The sequence below is a fragment of the Nycticebus coucang genome, chromosome 21, assembly GCF_027406575.1.
Source record: "Nycticebus coucang isolate mNycCou1 chromosome 21, mNycCou1.pri, whole genome shotgun sequence".
Taxonomy (NCBI): domain Eukaryota; kingdom Metazoa; phylum Chordata; class Mammalia; order Primates; family Lorisidae; genus Nycticebus; species Nycticebus coucang.
The window spans coordinates 10,608,457-10,617,804 of NC_069800.1; the positions used below are offsets into that span (position 1 = coordinate 10,608,457).

At 42.7% G+C, this 9,348-nt stretch overlaps 1 pseudogene; it reads right to left on the reverse strand.

The window, feature by feature from the left end:
- LOC128573455 (sphingosine-1-phosphate phosphatase 1-like) overlaps nt 1-8,644 on the reverse strand; it is a 53,840-nt pseudogene extending 45,196 nt beyond the window's left edge.
- Between the last annotated feature and the right edge of the window lie 704 nt (nt 8,645-9,348).

Consider the following 9,348-nt stretch of genomic DNA (forward strand, 5'->3'; position numbering starts at 1 on the left):
ATTTCTAAAACTGATTGAAGCTATTTATGACAAACCCACAGCCAATATTTTACTGAATGGAGTAAAACTGAAAGCTTTTCCTCTTAGAACTGGAACCAGACAAGGTTGTCCTCTGTCACCTTTACTATTCAACGTAGTGTTGGCAGTTCTAGCCAATACAATTAGGCAAGACAAGGAAATAAAGGGAATCCAAATGGGAGCAGAGGAGGTCAAACTCTCCCTCTTTGCTGACGACATGATCTTATACTTAGAGAACCCCAAAGACTCAACCACAAGACTCCTAGAAGTCATCAAAAAATACAGTAATGTTTCAGGATATAAAATCAATGTCCACAAGTCAGTAGCCTTTGTGTACACCAATAACAGTCAAGATGAGAAGCTAATTAAGGACACAACTCCCTTCACCATAGTTTCAAAGAAAATGAAATACCTAGGAATATACCTAATGAAGGAGGTGAAGGACCTTTATAAAGAAAACTATGAAATCCTCAGAAATGAAATAGCAGAGGATATTAACAAATGGAAGAACATACCATGCTCATGGATGGGAAGAATCAACATTGTTAAAATGTCTATACTTCCCAAAGCAATCTACATATTCAATGCCATTCCTATCAAAATACCAACATTGTACTTTCAAGATTTGGAAAAAATGATTCTGCGTTTTGTATGGAACCGGAAAACACCCCGTATAGCTAAGGCAGTTCTCTGTAACAAAAATAAAGCTGGGGGCATCAGCATACCAGATTTTAGTCTGTACTACAAAGCCATAGTGCTCAAGACAGCATGGTACTGGCACAAAAACAGAGACATAGACACTTGGAATCGAATTGAAAACCAAGAAATGAAACTAACATCTTACAACCACCTAATCTTTGATAAACCAAACAAGAACATACCTTGGGGGAAAGACTCCCTATTCAATAAATGGTGTTGGGAGAACTGGATGTCTACATGTAAAAGACTGAAACTCGACCCACACCTTTCCCCACTCACAAAAATTGATTCAAGATGGATAAAGGACTTAAATTTAAGGCATGAAACAATAAAAATCCTCCAAGAAAGCATAGGAAAAACACTGGAAGATATTGGCTTGGGGAAAGACTTCATGAAGAAGACTGCCATGGCAATTGCAACAACAACAAAAATAAACAAATGGGACTTCATTAAACTGAAAAGCTTCTGTACAGCTAAGGAGACAATAACCAAAGCAAAGAGACAACCTACACAATGGGAAAGGATATTTGCATATTTTCAATCAGACAAAAGCTTGATAACTAGGATCTATAGAGAACTCAAATTAATCCACATGAAAAAAGCCAACAATCCCATATATCAATGAGCAAGAGACATGAATAGAACTTTCTCTAAAGACGACAGACGAATGGCTAACAAACCCATGAAAAAATGTTCATCATCTCTATATATTAGAGAAATGCAAATCAAAACAACCCCGAGATATCATCTAACCCCAGTGAGAATGGCCCACATCACAAAATCTCAAAACTGCAGATGCTGGCGTGGATGTGAAAAGAAGGGAACACTTTTACACTGCTGGTGGGACTGCAAACTAGTACAACCTTTCTGGAAGGAAGTATGGAGAAACCTCAAAGCACTCAAGCTAGACCTCCCATTTGATCCTGCAATCCCATTACTGGGCATCTACCCAGAAGGAAAGAAATCCTTTTATCATAAGGACACTTGTACTAGACTGTTTATTGCAGCTCAATTTACAATCGCCAAAATGTGGAAACAGCCTAAATGCCCACCAACCCAGGAATGGATTCACAAGCTGTGGTATATGTATACCATGGAATACTATTCAGCCATTAAAAAAAATGGAGACTTTACATCCTTCATATTAACCTGGATGGACGTGGAGGACATTATTCTTAGTAAAGCATCACAAGAATGGAGAAGCATGAATCCTATGTACTCAATTTTGATATGAGGACAACTAATGACAATTATGGTTATGGGGGGGGGAACAGAAAGAGGGAAGGAGGGAGGTGGGTGGGGCCTTGGTGTGTGTCACACTTTATGGGGGCAAGACATGATTGCAAGAGGGACTTTACCTAACAATTGCAATCAGTGTAACCTGGCTTATTGTACCCTCAATGAATCCCCAACAATAAAAAAGAAAAAAAAAAAGACAGAAAAAAAATTCTAGTTACTCTTAATTAGGATACATACAAGCAAAATAACACTTACATGCACTGAAGTTAAACAGTAGAAATCAAAGACAACTAGCAAATATCCAAAAGTACTGAAAGGATGGAAGGGTAGGAACTGGGGAACAGATCAGGGTCAGGTTCAGACGGTCCTGGATTTCTCTTCAGTAGGCTTGTCATTAGCACTTTACCAGATCTGAAATTTGGACATCGAAGCTCAGTGTAGTTAGGGGTATTTCTTCTCAATAGCTACAGTGCTCAGATACAGGCAGCAGGGATAGCTCTTCCATTATTTCTGCTACCAGGTTTCCAGACAGAAGGAGAGTTTGAAGAAGACCCAGTGAAAATGAAGCTTCCATTAGGGAGAAAACAAGTAGCATAAAAGTTATTATATCCTCATGTTGCTCTTTGAAAAATTGTGGACATTCTTTCTGCACAGAGCCAGAGCCAGTCTCTCGGTGACAAACTCTGTTCAGTAGAACTACGTGATCCCTTTACTGACCTTCCGTTTGTCAGCCTGTCTCTTACTTCTATTCTCCCTCATCACCCATTGCTTAGAAACTCTTTTTTCTTTTTTTGAGACAGAGTCTCACTCTGTGCACTGGATAGGGTGTCGAGGCATCCTAGCTCACAGCAACCTCAAACTCCTAGGCCCAAGCAATCCTCCTGTCTCAGTCTCCCAAATAGCTAAGACTACAAGCAACTGCCACAATGCCCTTCTAGTTTTTTGATTTTTAGTAGCGACGGGGTCTTGCTCTTGCTCAGACTGGTCTGGAACTCCTGAGAGCGAACAATCCACCTGTGTTGGCCTCCCAATGTGCTGGGACTACAGGTGCAGCCATCACCCCCAGCCAGCTTAGAAACTCTTTATTCTATACCTTAGAACACTCGTGTGCTATGAGAGGATCTTAGATGTGCTGTGAAATTTTTAAAAATCATTGATTAAGTTCTTTTACTTTTTAATTTTTTTATTTTCACATATACATGTGTTCACTAGGCTCCCACTTTTTGCCTTCACAAAATTAAAAAGCTTAAAATGTAACAACAATAACAATGTTTAAGGTAGGGAACAGAAACAAAAACCTTGCAAAGACCGAATGAAATCAAATACATTCAGAAAAGAAATCAGACAATTGCTGCAACAAAGTATTAAGCAATAATAATAATAGTAATGCAAAGAAAGTAACATTCACATTGTCAAGTAAGAGTCGGTAGGGCGCCGGCCCCATATACCGAGGGTGGCGGGTTCAAACCCGGCCCCGGCTGAACTGCAAACCAAAAAATAGCTGGGCGTTGTGGCGGGCGCCTGTAGTCCCAGCTACTCAGGAGGCTGAGGCAAGAGAATCGCTTAAGCCCAGGAGTTGGAGGTTGCTGTGAGCTGTGTGATGCCACGGCACTCTATCGAGGGTGATAAAGTGAGACTCTGTCTCTACAAAAAAAAAAAAAAAGAGTATGTCTATTATAGACTGCTTTGACTCTGAGTTTCAGTATGGAGTCAGATTAACCTCTTCTTATTATTTTTTTCCCAAAGTATCAAAGAAGAGAAAACTAATATTTATAAACAAAAATAAAAGATAATTTTTGAAAACAGATCATGCCAAATCTTATAGACAATAGAAAAAGAGAAATACTTCAAAATAATTCTACTTAATCTGGATACACCTGATGGTTAAGTTATTATCAAAAGAAGTTCAAGGCACAGTAAGTATATTCCTTTTTCTTTTTTTTACTCTTTTTTTTTTTTTGATCAACATAATTTAAGTGTGATATGGAAGTTTAACTATAGGTTTGAGTGTGCTGTGAGGTTTAAAAAAAAAAAAAGGTTGAAAAACATTGCTTTACACTTTTTTTTTTTTTTTTTTTAGTTTCCTTCAGATTTTGCCACAAGATGGAAACAGCTACTGAAGGAGGAGAGTTAACAGCAGCCAGAAATGTACCTGGAGAGGTCAAGTTTGAACAATGCTACAAACGCAGATATACAAAAATAGAGTATCCCTTATTTTCCACAACTGACTGAAACCTCTCTTGAGCACTGGATCTACAGATGGAAGGTGGGAACGTAAGCCTGCCATTTTAAGGTATCTCCATTTCTCCTGTTTCTTTCTTTCTTTTCTTTGCTTTCTAAAATTGAGATAGGGTCTCTCACTCTGTTGCTCCTGCTGGAGTGACATGGTGTTATCATAGCTCACTGCGACCTCGACCTCTTGGGCTCAAGGCAGCCTCCTGCCTCAGTCTCCCAAGTAGCTGGGACTACAGGCGTGCTCCACTGTGCCTGACTAATTTTCTTGTTTTTTGTAGAGACAAAAGAGACTTATCTGTCTTCCTCAGGGTGGTCTCAGACTTCTGGCCTCTGCCCCCCAAAATGCTAGGATTACAGACGAAAGACACCACTTTCTGCATGTTTCAACACTGCATTCCAGGTAAGTGTATTTGGGAAGTCTTCCAGAATCCACTCCTAGCTCAGTGCCTGTAGTTCAGTGGTTAGGGCGCCAGCCACATACACCTGGGCTGGTGGGTTCAAACCCAGCCCAGGTGTGGTAAACAACAATGACAAGTACCAAAAAAAAAAAAAAAAAATAGCCGGGTGTTGTGATGGGTGCCTGTAGTCCCAACTACTTGGGAGGCTGAGGCCAGAGAATTGCTTAAGCCCAAGAATTAGAGGTTGCTGTGAGCTGTGACGCCACAGCACTCTACCGAGGATGGCACAGTAAGACTCTGTCTCAAAAAAAAAAAAAAAAACCCAAACCAGAATCCACTTCTGAATTTTCAGTCGTTAGCTTTACCACACATTTTTTATCTCCACCTTCATTTCTTTTTTTCCTTTATTTTAAAATTTTACGGGGATACAAATTTTTTTTCATGGATACCTTGTATAATGCTTAAGTCAGAGCTTTTAGTGTGCCCATCACCAGAACAATGTTCATTGTACTGATAAGTAAGATTTTATTCCTCATCCCCACCCCACTCTCGGTTTCCAGGGTCCTTTACAGCTCTTTGTGCTTGTGTGTGCCCATCTGTTAGCTCCCAATTATAAGTAACAACATATCTACACTCATTTCTTCTATTCCCAATCTTACTGTCCTTGGGAGGGTTCCTTATTCTAGGTCCTATTTCTCACAACTCAAGTATAAGATGGGGAATAGGAAGACTTCGGACATGCAAAGACTCAAAAGACAAACAAAATGGGTGGCACCTGTGGCTCAAAGGGGTAGGGCGCCGGCCCCATATACCGAGGGTGGCAGGTTCAAACCCAGCTCCGGCCAAACTGCAACAACAAAAAAATAGCCAGGCGTTGTGGCGGGCGCCTGTAGTCCCAGCTACTCGGGAGGCTGAGGCAAGAGAATCACGTAAGCCCAAGAGTTAGAGGTTGCTGTGAGCCGTGTGACGCCACGGCACTCTACCGAGGGCGGTACAGTGAGACTCTGTCTCTACAAAAAAAAAAAAAAAAACAAAACTATAATGTAAGCTTATTTTGGTAATTCAAATAACCGTGAATACTAGATCATTTAAACCGGTAATTAAATACTAGATCATTTAAAAACTACAATGTAAGCTTATTTTGGTAATTCAGATAACCGTGAAATGTGAGAACACTGATAGCTACATCACATAAACAATCCAGCTATACTGCTCTCAGACTTCCTGTTTAGCATGTGTCCTGAATACATAAAGAGCAAAAATAGAAACTTCTCTTACTGAGACTGTTAATATCATAGCATACAACATAGCTACTTGCTGAGGTGTTATAACAGGCCCTATTTTTATAGAATCCTAAAAGTCCCATGAAAATAAGAGAAACATCAGCTAGTGAGCAAATACCATGCCAAACACAGTTCACTGACAATCTTAGATTATGAACTATTTAGATTAAACGAAAAATTTCAGATATTGATTTATTGTGCAAACAGGCAGCATTGCTTCACAAATAGGAAAAGACTTCCAGACGACGCTTCCCTCCTAATCCTGTCATCCTCACTATGCACATTACATATTTTCCATGTTATTTTAAGAGAGATGCACTACACAGAGTACCTAGGGGGATAAAGTTTTATCTACACTGAAATCAAACGTGGGATAAGTAAGGTTATCAGAAAGGAGTTTTGGCATTAATGTGTATTTGTCGATCTAAGAAGATTTTGTTCTGTAAAGGGGGAAAATAGAGGATGTCTGCTTCCTTAGAATCGCCATAATCATGCACTTTATTCTTTTTTTCCTTACTGTCACTGAAGACGGAACACACTTTATTCTTAAATTAAGGGACTGATTTACAGCATAAGTAAATCTTTTAACAATGTAAAAGACAAATAAAGCAATCCCAGAAATCTAAGAATAAACAGTTCTTCTATACAAAAGACATTTAGTTTTTTTTTTTTTTTGCCTTTTCTTGCAAATAGACACAAGACCAGTGCAGAAAGATAATTAGTTTTAAACCTAAGTAACATTTATGGACCATGGAGAACTCAAAATTGGAGGGCCAAAAGAAGTAGGCAAAATAAAAATAACTACCATTAAAAACTCTTTCCTGGCTAGGCACCTGTAGCTCAAGCAGCTAGGGCACCAGCCACATACAATGGAGCTGGTGGGTTCAAATCCAGCCGGGGCCTGCCAAACAATGACAATTTCAACTTAAAAAAATAGCTGGGTGTTGTGGTGGATGTCTGCAGTCCCAGCTACTTGGGAGACTGAGGCAAGAGAATTGCTTAAGCTCAAGAGTTTGAGGTTGCTCTGAGCTGTGATATCACAGCACCCTATTGAGGGTGACAGCTTGAAGCTCTGTCTCCAAAAAACAAACAAAAAAAAAACTTTTTTGATGGTCAGGCTGACCTTGCTGTCCTATTTGCCACTTTTATAAACCCACCAGTCTGATTAAGGACCCTATCTTTAAGAAAAACTTTTAAACCATGCATTTTTTAGAGTTATTGCAACAATAACACTGTTGTAGCCTAACAATTGATACTTGCAGATCAATGGTCCAGAAGATTATTAAACCTTCTATCAGCAAAACAGCAACAACATCTCTTGAGACCATGCTCCATTAACTTCCATTAAGGGTAGATTTCAGCTGAAAATTCTTTACTTCACTATTTGGAACTAGCATGTTTGTTTTGAAATTATACTAAGGTTTTATAAACAGTCTCAGTGAATCTAATGACTTTACCTAATACCTATGTCTGAAATAGAATAAGTTTTAGGGAAAACAACATATGTTAACTATAAAACTGGGTCATAGTTTCCTAACAATCAGTTACAAGGAAAATACACTTCCACTGCGCATCACAAGAATTAAAGCAGTTTATTTATTTTTTAGAGGCAGAATCTCACTATTTCACCCTCGGTAGAGTGCTGAGGCGTCACAGCTCACAGCAACCTCTAACTCTTGAGCGCAAGCGAGCCTCTTGCCTCAGCCTGCCTAGTAGCTGGGACTACAGGGGCCCGCGACAACTCCCAGCTATTTTTTTGTTGCAGTTTGGCCGGGGCGGGTGTGAAGCCCAGTGAGCCCAGTAATTAAAGCAGTTTAAAAACTCAAAGTCCAACCATAATGTATTACTCCATTAAAGGTGTTCCCTTTGGGTTCTAAGAAGGGCTCTGGTATCACAACAGAAATTATTCGAATCTCTAGGCTTCCCTTATTACTTAATTTTTTTAAACCCAGAAAGGCCTGTTTGAGGAAACTGACAGACGGTAGAAAGACAGATTTTGGAGCGGACTGGCCAAATTTAAAATAACTGTACAGAGCAAAGAGAACTCCAAGCTTTTAATTGCCCCAAGCTGAGCGGGGAAAGGGGAGGGATTCTTACCTGCCAGCGGCCATAGGTGAGGAGGCCCATGGAAATGGGGATGGCGGTGCCGGACATGGCATGCGTGGAGGGCATGCTGTACTCGGAGTTGTAGAAGACCTCCAACTTCACCAGGGGCGGCGAGGCGGCGGGGCCAGCGGATGATGTCTTTGGTGCACTGGCCCAGGAACATGACCAGCACCCAGATGACCACGAGCCTCCGGCCCACCAGGGGGGTCCAGGTTCCAGATCCAGAAGGGGAAGAACATGATGTAAAAGAGTTCGTTGCCCAACTCCGGGCCGAAGCAGAACAGGTAGTAGAGCGGCCAGTCGCTCACGCAGGCCAGCTCGCCCTCCTCGCCCGTCAGCGAGTTGCGCGCGCGCGCGCGGTGGCGAGGCCGGGCCCAGCTGGGCGGCCAGCCTGTTCCGCAGGCCGTTGGGGGCCCCGCCGCCGCCCGGCGTGGCGGGGCACTGATTGCGGTCGCTCCCTGGGCGGCCGCGCCTCCCCCGGGGCCCTCGCCTGCCGCTCTCGCCGCCGGGGGTCTCCGGCTCGGGGCGCCTCCGCCTCCTCATTCTCCCTCAGGTGGCGGAGCGGCTTGGCAGCGCTTCCACCCCGCACAGCCGCTGGAAACGAGCCACTTTCTGCGGCTCCTGCAGCCAGCCGGCCAGTCGGGCCAGGCGCTGCCTCAGCGACATGATAACGGGACCCGCCGGGACGGCAGGCTGGCCCCCCGCGAAGCCCGGAACCGTCCCCGCGCGCCCGGTCAGCAGCAGCGGCAGCTGCGCCTCCCTCTAACCGCGCGAGTCCGACGGGTGACGGCGCCACAGGCTGCAGAGACCGCTGCGCGCCCCCGCCCCGCGCGCCCCGCCTCCTCCCACGGCCTCCACGCGCCCGCGCACTTGTGTAGTTACATTGGACTGAGATCCTCCTCTTAGTTCACAGCTGTTACTTTAGCTCACACCCAGAATCAGACACATTTGCAAAAGATTTTCATTGCTTAAGAATTTATGATGCAATTATTTCTCTTATATGTTGCAAGTTTCAGGTTGTCCACATCTGGACATTCCTGTTCATCAGGAGTTTGAGGTTGCCGTGAGCTATGAGGGATGATGCCATGACGCTCCAGTTGGGGCATCAGAGCCAGACTCAGTCTCAAAAAACAAACACAAAAACACATAAAAATATAACTTATTAAAATTTAAAACTAGCATTTTTTTTTTGAGACAGAGTCTCACTATGTTGCACTTGGTAGAGTGCCATGGCATCACAGCTCACAGCTCAAACTCTTGGGCTTAAGCGATTCTCTTGCCTCTGCCTCCCAAGAAGCTGGGAATACAGGCGCCCACCACAACGCCCAGCTATTTTTTTGTTGTAGTTGTCATTGTAGCACTTAAATAAA